This window comes from Anas platyrhynchos, chromosome 4 (genome assembly GCF_047663525.1).
Source record: "Anas platyrhynchos isolate ZD024472 breed Pekin duck chromosome 4, IASCAAS_PekinDuck_T2T, whole genome shotgun sequence".
NCBI classification, from domain to species: domain Eukaryota; kingdom Metazoa; phylum Chordata; class Aves; order Anseriformes; family Anatidae; genus Anas; species Anas platyrhynchos.
The window spans coordinates 26,592,277-26,609,304 of record NC_092590.1 but is presented as its reverse complement, the minus strand read 5'-3'; the positions used below and the strand labels follow the sequence as shown (position 1 = coordinate 26,609,304).

At 36.4% G+C, this 17,028-nt stretch overlaps 1 protein-coding gene and 1 long non-coding RNA gene across 4 annotated transcripts in view; one reads left to right on the top strand and one right to left on the bottom strand.

Moving 5' to 3' along the window:
* LOC106019645 (uncharacterized) overlaps positions 1-13,018 on the bottom strand; it is a 74,483-nt gene extending 61,465 nt beyond the window's left edge. For both annotated transcript variants that reach the window (XR_002405806.4, XR_002405807.4), the window contains exons 1-2: positions 12,776-13,018; positions 11,179-11,304 (exon numbers count right to left, since the gene is read on the bottom strand). This is a non-coding gene — a long non-coding RNA (uncharacterized lncRNA). The remainder of the gene's footprint in view (positions 1-11,178; positions 11,305-12,775) is intronic.
* The window catches only part of NEIL3 (nei like DNA glycosylase 3), a 35,242-nt gene continuing 28,868 nt past the window's right edge, over positions 10,655-17,028 (top strand). The window contains exons 1-2 of one of the 2 annotated variants that reach the window (XM_072037280.1): positions 10,655-11,162; positions 15,084-15,207. The gene's annotated coding sequence lies outside the window, so the exon portion shown is untranslated. The remainder of the gene's footprint in view (positions 11,163-15,083; positions 15,208-17,028) is intronic. The other variant, XM_072037281.1, reaches the window with a different exon arrangement.

Genomic DNA, 17,028 nt, shown 5'->3' with positions numbered 1-17,028 from the left:
GCAAAGGCAGGGTATGCCAGAATGCCTCATGTGCAGACTCTCTTCACCACCTGACAGGTTGCATGATGCTGGGCCTTAAAGAGAATCTGTAACCCTAACCTGGCTAACATCAGAGCAAGCTGCCTGCAAGGAACAAGTAGGCAGAAATCTTTCTTTAGTTTATGCTACAATATACTGCATTCCAAAAAAAAAAAAAGAAAAAAAAAAAAAAAAGCCAAATAGCCAAACAATGAACTGCCCAAAGGGGCCCTGTCTCTTGCCCAATCCTGGGGCACTCTGCAATTAGGTGGCCCAGGAGTACTGGGCTCTTATTTCCAAAAGACAAATGTACTTTATAATACAAGCAACATCAAAAGAAGCCTCTTCAGCCATGGCTATCAGCGAAGAGCATTTGACCTTCAGGAACACTGATTGCTGCCACTGATTCCTACCACTGATGCTGCAGGGTCAGTTAAAGCTTCAGACTGGTACTATTACAGTAAACACCTAATTAAAGTATCTGTAAAAAAAAATACTTAAAGAGATATGCAAGTGCAAGCCTGTTAACTGTAAACTTACCTAAGCAGGTAAAGTAGTGAATCTACATTCTAGGAGTTTTAAACCCATCAGTATGGCAAAAATTCTGCTCTCCAAAATATTTCAAAAGACACTGCAATGGATTTTCACCTCTATAAAGCAGACAAGTTTCATTGATCTTATTGAAATTATCTTAATTGATTCTTGATTTCTGTTAATTCTTTCATGATCTACAGATTTATTAGAGTAGCTCAGGGGGAACGGTGACATGGAAGAATGCTATGCACCTGCACTTCACAACACATTTAGTAGAAATTAGTACAACATCCCGTCCCAGCAGCCAGATTATTTAGCCCTTTGTGACTGACAGTAGGACAATTCATGTAACCATTCTACCTTATCGAAAACAAACAAACAAACCACAACCATAAAACAAACAACGACAACAAACAAACAAAAAAAAACCAAAGCATTACAAACTGTAAATAATTTAAAAGCTTGTAGATATTATACATTATTATTTCATAAACTATGCCATTTTCTAATAAAACTGCTGTATAACTAACAGATTTTTAAAATACTTTGTCTAATTTTCAGACTGTAGACAGGTGTAAGATGAATACAATGATGGATAGAAAATTAGTACATAAAAGAGGTCAGCTACTCCTACTAGAAGATCACAGCGATTAGAGCACTTGTTTTGTTAGTACATGCAGACTAAGATTCTGGTTCAGGTTTGACTTTTCCTTGCACAGAACTCTGTCTGCTACCCCAAGGGCCTGTGAAGTATATTCTCCTGTCTGATTCCCTGCAGAAGAAAATGCTTTCACATTATCTGTGATAAAAATGAATTTTCAAGTTCCCATATAAGTAACAAGGAAGGAAACCTCATTCTTTCTAGTGTTTGTTTAGCAGCTAGACTTCAAACATTCTCTGAAAAGCAGGAATGCTTTTCAACTGCAGGAAAAGGAAAATTGAAACACAACAAGCACACTGAACAGATGAAAGGTCCTTAACTGCATCTACAGATTACATAATAGGTTAACAATGATGGGAACCAAAAACGTGGTTACAAATCCAAGATAAAGACGGCAACCAAACTACACAAGGTTCACAACAAGTATTAACTCCTTTACTGTTAATTTTGTAGGGTTACTGTTCTCCTTTTATACAACCTAGAATAAGAAATTTCTTGTTTGAGCACTGAGTGACCATGAAGATTCAATGTCACACAGTTTATTCTTTTAATGTTTGTGTATGAAACAAATAGCAGCTGAAAACATTTGCATTTTAAGGAAAATTAATATTTCTGTATCAGACAAATGAGAAAGTCAATCATCTATTGTTTTAGCCTACTACAAATAATCTTAATTCTGACTCAAACTGATTCATTGTCCAGAAATATTTCTTTGAATTTCTGCATTGAAAAAACAAAGCAAGAGCTCCCTCTATGTAGCTCTGTATGCATTACTTTTCTGTATTCTGTATTCTTGATGTTTGTTTTGTGTATTAAAAGTCTTATTGTGTGAGTAAATTATGTATATAAGGAAACAGCAAAAATATGCAAAAAAAAAACCATAGTCCCCAGTTCTAGACTGAAATATTTTCTTTCAGTAGAAATTATAGAGAACAATTATAACCTAAAAAATGTAGGCTTGTTATAATAAATGATTTGGTATTAAAGGTTCACTGAAGTTACAGAGCCAGAATTTCAGATGAAGCATGACTACTTTCTGATACACAAACACTTCTGCTTCAAAGCAAAATAAACCAAACTACTAAGAAATATCTGAGGAGGCTCATTATTACTACAGTCAGATGGCAATAGTATTTACTATTCTTGGCTATCTTCCTTGTCTATCTGTCTAAAGCTTCTGATCTGACAGCAGGAACGACCACCACAGATGGTTTACCAGCTCATACAGCTTACCATACCAAATTATATTGGTGCTACTTAGGGTTACTTTAACACCCTGGGTAGTAAACTGCAGTTGTTTAGAACATGTTTCAAGTGTGGATGCTACTGCTGCAGGAGCAATAAACTTGCAGAAGATGCCAGGCAGACAAGCAGTAATTGCTTCAGCCAAATGAACTCCAATCATTTGTGTTTGTAAATTGAAACTCTGAATACAAAGGTAATTTTTAGTGATGTGTTTTAGAAATGGGAACCATTACAACATTTCCAGCCTCTCTTTACAAGAATACTCCTGTCTTATGTAAACAATTCCTACAGCTATTTGTAATTTTTCACAGAACATTGGCAGACAATTCCACAACTAAAGTGGAAAAAATGCTTTTATTCATGAAAAAGAATCAATAATGCATGATGATAGTGAGCAGTGCTAGCATATAGTTAATGTAGATATTATTCACTGCCTTAAAGCTATACAAAACGATTCCAGATTTCATTGCATTTTCTAAGTAAGACAAAGTCATCCTTTACCTATCCTTTCAATTCAGGATCAAAACTTTTGCCAGCACATTTCAAATTGAAGATGGAAAATTAACTTCTGTCTTGAAGTTTGTGCCAGTTCTATTTTAAATTTAGCAAGCTCTGGGACTAAAGTGGTTAGTGACTCTGGTAACTCCCATGTTATCAGTATGCAAGTCTTACTATTTACTTGGAGGTTTCCTCCCCTTTTCTTCAGTGGCTAGGCAGACCAACATTATGCTCAGAGCTATGAAAAGGAGAACACCAAATGCTTCTGGCTCATTGACTTCAAAAATACCCTGAGGAAAGCAAAAAAAAAAAAAAAAATCTTGCCTTCAGAATCACTGGTTACCTAGCAAAAATATTTAGTACCTCAACACCAAACATTCCAGCAAAATGCAGCACTTGTCAACCTATGCTGTTGAGAAACTTGTAACCTAATCTGTGAAGAAATCCTCCAAGGCTACTTTCAAGACATTCAGATACAGGGCATCCTAAAAAAGGTTGCCTTGTAAGTCTCAGGACCTAATCACTGTAAGACTGATAGTATCCAGTCTGGATCATTTGATTGCAGACCTTTTCCCTGCTTGCATTTTATATAGGATATCCATCTCCTGAAGGATGGATTGCAAGAGGCTATGTGCCTTTCAAATTAGTAATTGTCTTATGCAGATCTTCATATCAGTGGTGCATTGCTGAGGTATTAATGTGTCGCTGGCTTCTGGCTTATACTCTAAGTAGCTTTGTGGAATTTGTTATGTTGACACATTCCCAGTACTGAATGCACGTTCAATAACTGCTCATCTGAATAACTCACTGCTGTTATAGTGAACCTTCTGGACAACTTGTAATATGTAATGAAAACAAAAATATGACATGGAAGATACTTCTCTACATACTACTGATAAATCTGGAGATGTAACAAGCAATATATTCAATTTCAATTATACAGTTGTAAAGCACAATCCAGGTATGACTGCAAGACAGGTGAGATAACCTGCCCAGTATTAGTAATTTGCTGGCAATCACAATATAAGACCTCTGGCAACTCTGTGCATGTTTTTGGATTGCTTAAGGCTGTACAGTCTTTACTGTCTTTGTGGAACTAACTAATTACACTAAATTTACCTGTGATGTGATCACATAGTTATTTGGGCAGACAGGCCTAATGCAATTACATCAATCTTCCCAACCAACAACAGAAATAGTGTGGGGAAGGACAGCCGGTATAGAAGAACCCTCCACGGCTGCCAGAACAGTGAGGGGTAGACCACTGGCACCTGCTGCATGCTAGAGGAAGTAGCCTTTCGTTATAAGATTAAGTATTTTCTTCAGGGTCTAAAAGTGTATACTGAGAAATTCAATCCAGTAATTAAACTTTTAGAAGAAATATATTGTGTTGATTTGTCTCTACTGAAGAAGGACATCTTAAAACTGAATTGTATTTTTTTTTTTTTAATATTTAAATATGGGTCAGGCAACACCAGTGTGAATTTGCATTCATAATTCCTTTCTGAAAAGATAATTTGACATGCTCTCCTTTTTCACTTTGCTGCGTATTCAGCTTTAGCTGCAAAGATCATTTACTCTGCTAATGCCTTTCCCCTTCAAAAATGTCTGTGGATGCCATGTCTCATGATGAATACCCATTTGTAAACAAAGTAGTGATTCATTATTATAGCTGAAGGGCATCGTTTTACCTGGATGTAAATTCATCATTTTTTAATGCCTCACAGCTTGATGCTTGAAATCTCATCAAGCACTCTGAAAGCTTTGTTGACATAGACTGATGATCCAAACAATTAACTTAATAATGGCATCAGCAACTGGAGGTTGGTATCAACCAGAGAAAGTGAGCCAAGTTCATTCCTACTGTAAGCCTAATAAAGTCAAAGAAGGTACACTAGGGTTCTATTTATTGCAAACAATGTGTTTAACCTCCATTTTTTGCTGTTCTAACTAATTTTATGAGGCTAGCTATACTTCATTAAGTATTCTGTAGACAACAAATTGAAACATTATTTTTTTGAAAAGTTAGGTCCTACACACTATGAACAAATCTATTTTCTCAAAAGGGTTTCAGAAAAGCTAATCATTTGTGAATATTCTGTTAAAGCTTAGCTGAGAAGTGGTTAACTCCAGATGTTATTTACTACCTCACACCTGAGATATGTGGTAGCTGCCCATATATGTAAGTTCTGGTCTGCTCTGATGCATAGCTATATAGCATCCAGTAAAACCCTCACTCTGTTCCTTTCCTGGCTTATGGATGGTCTGTCTCAATATATCTCTACATGATGTGGGAATCCACTGATTAACATAAGGCATCATTTGAATTCAGGCTAAACAAATCACAATTGTCTTGAGGAAGATCTGCTACAGACTTTGAGGGATTCTAAAATATTGCAATCATGACAACCACCTCATTATTATAGCCATGGCTATCAATCTTTCTACAATGTATGTTACATTAACATCAACCTCTAAAGAAATCAAAAGTACTAACTCTTAAAATTAGGAAAAGTTCATTCCTAGAACTCTGTGATAGTTTACCAGTGAGCCTGATGTGTCATGTCAACTGATGTAATCATTGGCAAACAGTGCCTGGGAACTGCTGGTTTCAAGCTGGAGACTGACAAATGAATAGCTTTTCTTTCTGAAGAGAGCCAGGTGCATGAAGTTAGATGTGAAGGGATTAGGTATTGCCTTGAAGCTAAGCTGTTTCATCCTCTCCTTGATAGTAATAAATGGGAAAAAATCGCGAGTCATACAGAAGTACTCAGACTCCAAAGATGACACCTGCCACAGCCTGTCTGCCACTTTTTTTTTTTTTTTTTTTGGGGGTGGGGGGAGGGAGTATTGGTAATTTCCATAGCCTTGTCACTACTTTCATCTACCAGAGTTATTTTAACTCAGATTTAGAATAAATTCTTCAGATATTTCACAGCAGTTGATATGTCTTTAACGGTACAGTTAAGGTTCCCATGTTAACACTAATCCTTTTCCACTTGTACATCTGGCACTACAGAAAAAGCATGAGTGCTTAGCTATGTAATTTTCCTACCTGTAAGAATTCAGGCACAACTATGCACAGCCAGCTGCTTGCATTTGCCAGGTCAGTTGCACATATTAATGACCTTGCAGTTGCAGTTTAGTTGTAGGAACAGCTAATACTTACATGTTAGATATAAAGATACTATTCAATAGTTTATTGGTAATGATTTGTAGTAATTTTAGCACAGTTATTAACACAGCAAAACAAGCACTGTGTAGCTGTACTGAACTTTATTGAAGTAAGATGCTGTGTACATTCAATACAAGGTTGTTTTCAAGAGAAGTAAAAGTTAAAGTGATTGTACACTAAGACTAGATTACGATATTCCATACATAGTCAACAGTATCTATTTGTTTACTGGAGTCCAATGCATAAAAAGTAACTACTGATGATGGTGATTGATAGAGCAGGGACAAAAAGAAGAACTATCGGGGAGCATAGTAACATACAGCCAGGTCAACTGTAGATAGACTCATGTTCCTAAAGCAACATAAGCTGTAGGAAGGACAAGAATGCATACACTTTCATATATTTTAAAGTCATTTCCCCAAAATTTTTCTAATTGTAGATGAAATACTTTGCTACTGCTCATAACTTCTGAAAAGAAATGTATCTAAGTCAAAGCTGATTAAGTAAATCTGTTCATTTTCTTTTATAATACAAAAGCAAAGAAAACTAAAAGACAACATGTATGGAGTTAAAACAGAATATTTTGTAAAAACACTTATTTAATACACTGAATCACAAGATAATAATTAGGTGTTAGGAACAGACAGAAAAAGCAAAAATCTAATGAAGATACTGTATTTTAATATTTTCTCTAGTGTAATGTTTTCATAGATGTAATGAATTATAGTATTGCCATATATAACAGATGTTATGACAAAATGATAAAAGGAAGTGAAAGCAGAATAATACTATATATTCCCTTATTCAAACTGCACTGTTTTCACAGCTCTTATACAAAGCAAATCATGCATGATAACTTAAATTCTGATGGCTTCAGCTTTTAGCATGCATCTTAGTCAAGATCTCCCCTTCTTTCATCCTTATTCCTTTTTCTGAGGCAAATGTGTACAGCTGTTTTGTTTGTTTGTTCATTTGGTTCTGCTGTCTATAATAGACCCTTGAAGATTTATAAACATAGAATGGATAAGAGAAGGCGAAGTTAATGTTGTGGTGCATGATCTGTAATACACAATTGTTCTAACACCAAAAGAGTATTTTCTTCAAAAATTGCTTAAATTGGAGGAAACAGTAGCATGGTGACTAAATATTTTGTCCATCAACATCTCCATATGAACTTATTCTTTTTGTTTGATGAAAATATGTAGTTCCTTATGAAGAAGGTTAAGAGTATATATGCATATGTCCAGCCCTCATGCAGCAGATTGGCACAGCCCAAGCACCACTGAACAAGAGAATATGCCTTACAGGCTTTACTGTAAAGCATCTCCTTTGCCCATGAGGCATGTATAGAAAACTGTAGTAGAAAACTTTAAAATAAAGTTACTTTAAAAAGTAACTAGGTCTTATTCTTAAAATAGAGCTACATGTGTAGCTCACAGTATAGGAATACGCTGTTAAAAAGCACTATGTTATTTTATCTTATACATTGTTTCAACTTCTAAGAAGAACTTAAAATACGTGTTATTAGTTTGCACTGAGAATACAGAAAAGACCAGTAGTATAAAACGTATTATGCTGTTTTATACATGTAGACACAGCAATAATGAAAACATTGCTAAGGCAACAACACTCGCCAACTACTGATGAGACTCAGGAGAAATTCCTTAACAGATGTTTCCTACATCAAAAAGATACTTTGCCTTCCCTGATTACGATGATCTTGAGAATTCATGATTTGATTCAATGATCAACACCTCTTCAGCAGTCCCATAAAAAACAAATTCTTGCAATAGATTTTCATTCCACACGGCAGCTGGTAAAATATATTTACGGCCTTGAGTCCACTATGGTGAAGTTGTATTACAGCATTCTTGTGTTCATGACAATTAGTGTTGTGTCAGCACATCAGTCATACACTGATGAATGCACATCCTATTTTCTTTACCATTTTATAGGCTCCTATCCTCACGACCAGTGACTACCATATACTACAAGCTGACCTGACAACTGACATACTGAAAATTTCCACTGCTGTGCTCTAAGATGATTTATTACTATTTACTGCAAGCTTACTTCAACAAGCTTTCTTTGACAGCTGATATTTGTTATTTTCAGATGCCCCCTAACCTGCAATGCATTGAGTTTACTCCTAGATAACTTTTTTTTCTTTTCTTCAAGTTTCATCATTAAACATTATTGAGGTGTCTTTCCAGAAGAGATATCGAGCTCATTCTAGAATAAGAAGTCATCACCAAAAGCAAAAGCATCAGCAGCTTATACTTATGACTGCAAGTAGCCCCATCAGAGCAAAACAATAATAACAGTTTGAGATGCTCAGTAAGCCTGGAAATATGGACGGTCAAATGAACAATGCTTTAACATTATATCCAGCATCTACTAAGTTTACATTTTTCATTTTATTTTAGGAATCTTCAAATCTAGGATCATACCAATAACCATACCTATAACATACATTTCATCCCAACAACAGTTGCTCAGCTCACAAAATATACTTTGCATATATAACAGCAATAAAGTACATCCATTTTTACAAAAACAAAACAAAACAAAACAAAACAAAAAAACAAACAAACAAACAAACAAAAAAAAAAAAAAAACAAAAAACCTTGAAACAGCAACAAACACTGAAAATAAATTCTTGCCAAGGAAATGTGAGAAATCCCTTGATTTTTCAGACTGTTAAGAGATTTTGAGAGTTATATTGTAGCTTTTTGTCAAAAGTATCCCTTCTATTTTCACTGATTTTCATAAAGAAAATACTACAGCTCAATTTAAGTTTTCCCCTACTTTTCAATTTCTTGGGCCAGGACAGAAGGTCTTCTCTTAAAAAAATAAAATAAATAAAATCTTTATAATAACTATTTTTAATTGAGTTAATCTCTTTCAGCTTTAATACCTTAAGTTAGAAGTAACTGCTATTGAAATTTATGAACCTTTTTTGACATATAACTGATATAAGAAAAACAACCCTTTGATTCTCAATAAATACTTTTCAATAGCAAGTCATCCCTTTCAGACTGGATCACAAGAGATACCCAGTTATTCAGTGACTTGCTAAGTCCAACAACATGTTTTTTGTAATTATAGTGCTCATCCTGAACAACGGTGAAATTGAACATCTGAACTCACCTTCGCAGCTTAAAACATACACTTCAAAAATATCACCTTGCCCACTTCTTGCACATAAATCATGGAATACCACCTTGCCTTTGCAGCCCTTACCTTCTCAACTGCTAAAAATTGCTGGCATCATTAACTCACTTCATATTATGCTATTTCTCTTTCTGTCCAACCTGTCACCTCCTCATTTTCTCCTGCATCCCCCCGTTTGACAGATGCACTCGTAGTAATACTTCTGTTTCTTGACTTACTCAGATTCTGCTATATCTCCAGCTTCCTCCTGAGAGCGCTGCTGTATCACGAGCCTGCTTCCTGTGCTATTAAGTAGAACTACAGTAGACTTCCAAGCACCACAAGAACTGCAATATTGTGTCCTACAGATGCAATACTTATTTCAAACTTAATCTACGCTGTGCACATTTATCCCTGATTTATAAAAACTGACTTGTCCAAGGGAAAAGCATACAGCCCACATTATTGTGACCTAGGCACAGGCACACAAGCAGGGAACACTCTCTCTACTCACAGCCTATACAGATTATTATACACAAACTACATTCACAAATTCTGAAAAATCAAGCAGATTTGTTTTGTATTGTTTGATTTTATGTACCTGATTTTAGACCTGATGATCATAACTACTCTTTTGTGTAGTTTACATGGTCTTATATACAAATTGACACATAGCAAAGTAAATAAGTTTTCTTTTCCTTTTAAAAATAAAATTTAAAAGGGAAATTAAACAATACCAGTGATTGCAGCATGGACAGATTGATATGGAACCCATTTCATGAAACTGTTGATTCAACATTCAGTAAGGAATTAAAGTGGAATTAATTCCCTCCAAAGAAACATGAAAGCAAACTAGCAAATCTTATAATCAAACAAGCTTGGTGATGAAGCAAGAAAACAAAACAAACAACTTCTCATACCTTATCCTTTTATCTCTGCTAAAAACAAGGAAACCCTATCTTGTGCAACTGGTTACTTCTCTCAAGGTGATGAGTGTTTACTTAAAAGGCAGTGTTTAAAGGTAAAGGTGATACAAATGGACACACAGTCACAATCTGCAAAATGGTTCAGATGTCACTGCAGGCAAAGAAAAACTGTTTTTCCCCATATTCATCTTATATTCTTAATGCTAGTATTTGCTTTTAGTCTGCCTTTGCTTCTAGTCCAGCTAGGACCTTAGAATTATTTTTGTGTAATATCTGCCAGTTTAATTAATGGCCTGCTAACTCCCTCTTCCAGATCATTAATGAAGATGTTAAATAAGACCAGGCCTAACACTAATCCCATGGTGCCTTGGCAGACACCTCTACACAAAACATAATTCATCATACCTTTTGTTTGGAGGAGAGTGTTTGGAAGATATAGCAGATGTAAAAGGAGGCTGCCCACCTGCTTTGCTGTGTTAACCACAGGGAGCACATTACACCAATTACTAAAAAACTTCACTGACTTTATTTGCTTCTTGTTGCAAGTCAGAAAATGAAGAGAGTTGACAAGGTTTAAAAGATCTCTAAACCTTTGGATTCTTGACACCTGAGACAGTTCAGCAATCAGCTCACTGTAAATGCTCTAGATGAAAATACACGGAACCAGATCCCTACTTTCTGAAAAGAAGCACTGCTGAATTACCTGAGATGCAAACTCTGAGTTAAAGAGAAAAAGACTCAAAAATTCCAACTTCTAGAAGAAAGCAAGCTATTTTTCTTAAAGCGCTCCAAAACCAGCATATTAGACCGAATGTGATTTATGAGAAGTCAGCATCCTCTACATCTTTAAGGGCAAAACCTATTTAACAGTAGCTGAACTAGTTTGGACAGAGCCTTCTACAGGTGGAGGATTCTCAAGATTCCCCCTCCCCCCTTCCAGGTAACAACACAGGTAATGTTGTTCTTACCTATATGGTATAATTGACTTTTTTTTCTCATTAGCAGTTTGCAACTTTTCCTATAATCTTCTGTCATAGCTTGTTGGTGTAGTTTTCATTTCTAGTAATTCAGCCTCCAGATTGTCAAAGCAATATCTGGGGGGAAAAAAAAAAAAAAAGTATAAAATATTTAGTGGTTATTGTGAGTCTCAACAATTTTTACTCTATCTATGTAATTATTCTATAAAATCTCTTGTGAACCACAGTGGAACCTTCCCACAATTACAAAAAGAGTTGTCTCAAGAAAGAATCTGCTCAACCCCAGAACTACTACAGCATGTTATTTTGGGGGCAACTTCTTACTCTGTACTTTCATGATTCATGTATTATGTAGTTTGTAAATATATATGCCATAAGTCCTCATTCAGTGTGCTTCTGAAGTGCAGTTATAGGCCTTCTTTGGTTTATTTTATGCAGTTCTGTGGTTTTTTTTTCCTCACCAGATTCTATTTAGTAACCAACATTAATCTTTTCCTAGTTATTCAAGTGTCAAAAGCCTTTTACAGTGCTGACCCTGTTATTCATTGTTTTATGTAGCTTCTCTTTTCCTTAGATCTGACTTACAATCATGCTACTAGGAGAACAGGCACAGTTCACCACTACTTTCTCAACAGTCCTCCTTAGCCTGTGATGGGCCATACTCTACTAATACAAAATTATAATCATTTATGAAGCCTGCATGAGGGAACTAAAAACAAAGGTTGAAATACAGTAAAGAGAATTCAAAATACGCAAAGGCAAAAGGAATATACCATTTCTAATATTGTAGTATTGCCAACACTTAAATTGAGAAAAAGAAGAAAAAAAAAATAAAATATATATATATATATATATATATATATATATATATATACATATCCAAAAACAGGGTTTTGTTGCTTCTGAATTTTCTAGTATTCCTGTCAAACCTCTTCCCCATCAGCTTATATTAGGCTACACACTGCCAAGCTGCCTTGCTGCTAGAGCAACAGTCTCCACTTTACAAATCATGAGGAACTTTATTGCATGGAAGCCCACCTCTTACTGCCATAGTAGTTAAAACAGCAACTTGTTATTAATAGTCCTCTGTTAACACTTCTTAAAAATAGCATTTCAGTACTAAAAAGGGGGGGAAGGGAGGAGCTGTAGCAGGTGTGAAACAGTTTGAAATTCAGCTAAGTAACATGAAGTATCTCACATAAATTTCAGAAACAGCTAGAGCGCTCTGTCTGATAAGCAGTATGGATCTCAGACTCATAGAAATGCACAGATTGGAAGAGACCTCTAGTGTTCAGCTAGTCCAGTCTCCTATCCAAAGCAATGCCAAATTCAAAGTTAGATCTGGTTCCCCAGGAATATTCTCTAATGATGGATATTTTGTATACACCCTGGAAAACTTGCGTCTGTGCTTGGATCTTCTTTGTGAATTTCATTTTTTCTTATATTCAGTCAAAAGTTCCCTTGTGTGTGCTGCATGGCCTCTTCTCCTTTTGCTGTGTACCTCTCAGGAGAGCCTCTGTATCCTTAATAGCTTCCCCTTTCATTAAGGAGGTGAAGACATCAAGTGGAGAAGTGTAGAAAGCCTTACCTGTCCCTTCTGCTAAGCAAACCCTTTTCAGCCTCAGTTCACCATGTGCTCCAGCCCCCTGAACAAACTGATGGAGCCAAATACGGTTTCACGTGCGCCACCGGAAAGAGGAATCACGGTTTTGCTCGGCCTGCTGGCTGTATCCCTCCCGAGGCAGCGGTGCATGCGGTTAGCGGCCGTGGCCACAAGGGCGCGCTGCTGACTCATTTTCTACGTGCCCATCCGCCCTGCTGAGGATCCCGTCCCGCAGAGCTGCTCCTCCCAGCTGCCGGCCTGACTTTGAAAAAGACGCTGCTGCATCGTGCCCCGCGCGTCTGTTTCCGGGTTTCCTCGAGTCTACAGAATGCAGAGCAAAAACACACCCCACGCATACGCTCTGAGCACCCAGCAAGTCATCTGGTCTTTGACTGACACCTTTTTCTTTCCACCTGCTTCCTACCACTTCTTACCCCTCTGGGGCAGGGGTCATGGAACTTTTCACTGGTCCTTTTCCCCTTCCCAAAGCCAGGAACAAAATGAAAACCTCAGCTGTAGTGCTGATAGGATGCTTTCCAGCCAGAAGCAAAAACCTCTTTCTACAAGGAAAGGCAGAAAATCTTACAGAGCTAAAGCTTTTTGTTCTGTTTCAAAACTGTCTCTAGCCTTTACCAAACTTAGCAAGGTCTATCCTCTCCTGTTACCCTTGACAAGAATAGTTCAAGAATGGTTCAAGAATAAAGTAGTGACTGTGAGCTTTCGGGGCCGTGGCTTGTATGGCTTCCTCGTGAAGCCTGACACCACTTTTGGACACAGTGAAGTAAGTATTTTGGAAAATGAAAGTAGAAATAAAGTTCCCAGGAAAGGACATTCACATTACTTTCACGAGCCAGTGTGAGTTCTGTTACTGCATTCTTACCTAATCGCTGACAGGGGCACAAGTAAAGGTAATAAATATATGTATGGAAGGAATCCAGTTTTGTTTTATTTATAGGCATTGTTTGAGAAGCTATGCATCATGTCAGAGATTTAAAAGGATTATTCATAGAGAAGAGTACAACCTTTCTTCCAATGCACCAGCTGTTTAAGAAATTTCCATATTAACAGTAGCTTTTAATTATAAAAGAACAGCAAAGCCTTTTTAGCCTCATATCAGTAATACAGCTTTGATTCAAAAGTTGCTAAAAGAGATAATCCTCAGCCTTTTTTTTTTTTTGGCAAGACCAGTGTGAATAGCAATAGCAATTATTTTAATCCCAATGTCTTTTTTTTTTTTTTCCTTTTTGAAGGAAGGAAAGAACAGTGTGGTCTTCTTCCCCCTGAATTTGGACTGAAAAATTAGTAATAACACTTGGAAAACGGTCTCACCAGAATCCTTCAAGAAATGCTACCAATTCTTAAACAAATAGATTTAAAATAAAAATATCCAAAATACTGCAGAGAGAAAAAGAAATTATCCTAAAGAATCTAGTCCAACATTATTGATAAGAAAAAACAATAACAAGAAAAAGAAAAACCTCTCTACCTACAATTGGCATGTTTTGCTAAAGAAGGATATCTTTTTAGTAATTTTGAAGGCCCTGAAAAGTCAGTGAAAATTACACTTCTTTATCTTCCACTCTTCCTGCCTCTCTCTGTGATTGAATACTGGCTTCTGACTGCTTAATGCTTATTCATTCCTCATTTTCTGGGCAGATCACTAGTTTGTGAAGATAATTAGAGACCCCTGCTATTCCTTCTAAGCCTTGAATCTTGAAGCTAATTAAAATGGAGTGCTGCATGCAGACAGGCAGCCGATAAAGGCTTGCAGCAAGGTACAAGGAATTCTACTGTTTGTGTAACAGAGAAGTAAAACCAAGGTGCATGTGCTAGGTCAGTTTTGCTACAGCCCTCATTGCACTTTGCACTGCAAATCTCACTTAGCTCTGTTATTGGAGCTTCACGGACTTTATTATAATATCTAAGTTTTTAAACAAATATTATTCTAATGTTTTTCAGGATAGCATTAAAGTACAACATCTAAACCTGAAGTAAAGATGGCAAGTTCTTCAACCCATGATCACTTTCTTCTACCTCATCTTTCTTTGAGGTGTTACTCTTAAAAATAACCCACAGTAAAAGAATACACCTCAGAGCACTGTATGTATAAATACAATGCAGGAAGGCTATAAAGAATGTTTCTGCCTCTCTCCAGGTACCAATTTCCTCCTTTTAGTCTGTTTTAGCGTGTAGATAGCCTAGGGCTATTGCTGGACACTTTCTAAAATATCTTCAAGGCTTTACCCTTTGAAAAAACTACGGCAAGTTTTAAATATTCTCTTTTCTCCTCCAGAAAAACAAAGTAAATTTTACTTCATTTGGGAGGAGACAATATGCATCAAGAAAACAAACAAAACTCCTGGCACTGAACTGTGTCTCAAGATGCAGTAGCTACAGTGCTGTTCTTAAACTGCTCGGTAAGTTGTCTGTACTTATTCAATGAATACTCAGCTTCAGTAAGATCTACTTACACCCTGAGGCAGTTCCACAGTGCTGTCAAACTTCTCTAAACATTTCTCCAAATGAAGTTAAACTATGACTATAAATTATATTATGCTATTGTGAATGGTCAGAGGCACTTGCGCTGGTGGACCTGGCTACCTTAAAGCAAGCAGAGGATTTAATTAGGAATGGAATGAGAGTAAGAGTTTATAATTTCCAAAACAAACATATAAAATATCCTTTTTCTTTTCCCTTTTTTTTTTTTTTTTTTTTCCATGCTTTGGAATTTCTAAACATTCAATTTGTGAATTTAGAATGTGTTTTACTCAATTCTTTTTCAATACTTCTCTGTCATTTAATAGCGGTAAAAGGTGTTTTGCCCCTTTGGGCAAATAAAGATTTGGGAAAGAAACTGGGATGTTGCTTGGTATGGTTATAGAACTTTGAAATGTCATAACTCGTATGTACTACACAAAACATTTCTGAAGGAATCCATGTATCTTCTGATCTTTCTTGTCCTCCAAAAAATATAATGCTTAGTCTGTAATACTTGGATCTCTGAGGTCTGATACCTAGGCATATCTTGTCCAAAACCAGGCTTTCCTGCATTCAACTTTGATAAAACCTAACAAAACCTAACCCTGCAGATAGATACCTGTGTTCCTGGGAAGCTGTGTTTCTGCTGTGGCCAACTTTCTCCCTTAGGACATACCCAAGCATGAAGATACCAGTTTCTTTATACATCATGTATGGATGGAATTGACTAGGTAATCTCTGTATGTCTTACTTTTGGAGTCTGCTCCAAGAGATGTAGTTTCTTATGTTTACCAGGCCAACTCTTGAACAGAAATGTAACAAGAATTATTGTGGCCTCTGCAGCTTTCCTGCTGGCTTAAAATACTTGCACAAGAAACAGTATATCTAGGTTCAAAGCACTTAATCTGAAGTGGAGCAGCATATGGATCATTGGTCTCCTGCTAACAAAGGAACTGCCATTATTATGGAGTTACTAGGCACTTTGAGAAAGGGAGAGGAATCTCTTTAGAAGTAAAACATTTCCCTTTAATAAATATATAAAGATGTAGATGAATACTGAATACTTAATAACATAATAACTACATCATTAAGACTCAGATTCACTCCCAACATGACAAAATTATATTCATACTCTCATAAGCTCCTGTTAGAATTAATGGCAAGATCACAGCCTAAGATGAGAATATCCTTCCAGAGACAGTTGTATTACAAAATATGAAGTCTGAAGCGGCTACGTTCAGCAGTCAGATGCTGAAAACTAGGTTTGATAATGCCAGGCTAATCTAAATGACCTTGGTTCCTGTCGTTGCTCTCGTTAAAGACTAAGTACATGTATGTTATGCAAAATAAAAACACTTTGACAAGAGACTAAGTTAACCGCAGAACACTGTATATCCTATTTCCTGCATACTTTCTCAGGAGTCTGAAACTCTAGGAACATTTTTTTTCTAATTCCCAGGGAAGGATGTGCCAATAGGTTATCCAAGTATCAGCAGACTGCTGTAATAGCTTAGATAAAGCTGCCACATTCTGTTTTTTGTTTGTTTTTTAATGTTGCTGTGCTTAGGTATCTAACTAAAGGGAGTGGTTCACTCCCACTAGGAACCCAGAGTGCTCACAGGCACCTAGCCAACTTTGTGGCACTTCCAGATAGTTCCCAGCTCAGCAAACATGTGAATCATATTCTTATACACAGCTCTTCTTATACTGCATAAGAAAAATAGGTGACTGCTTGAAGTAATGCAGAAAGATGTACAATA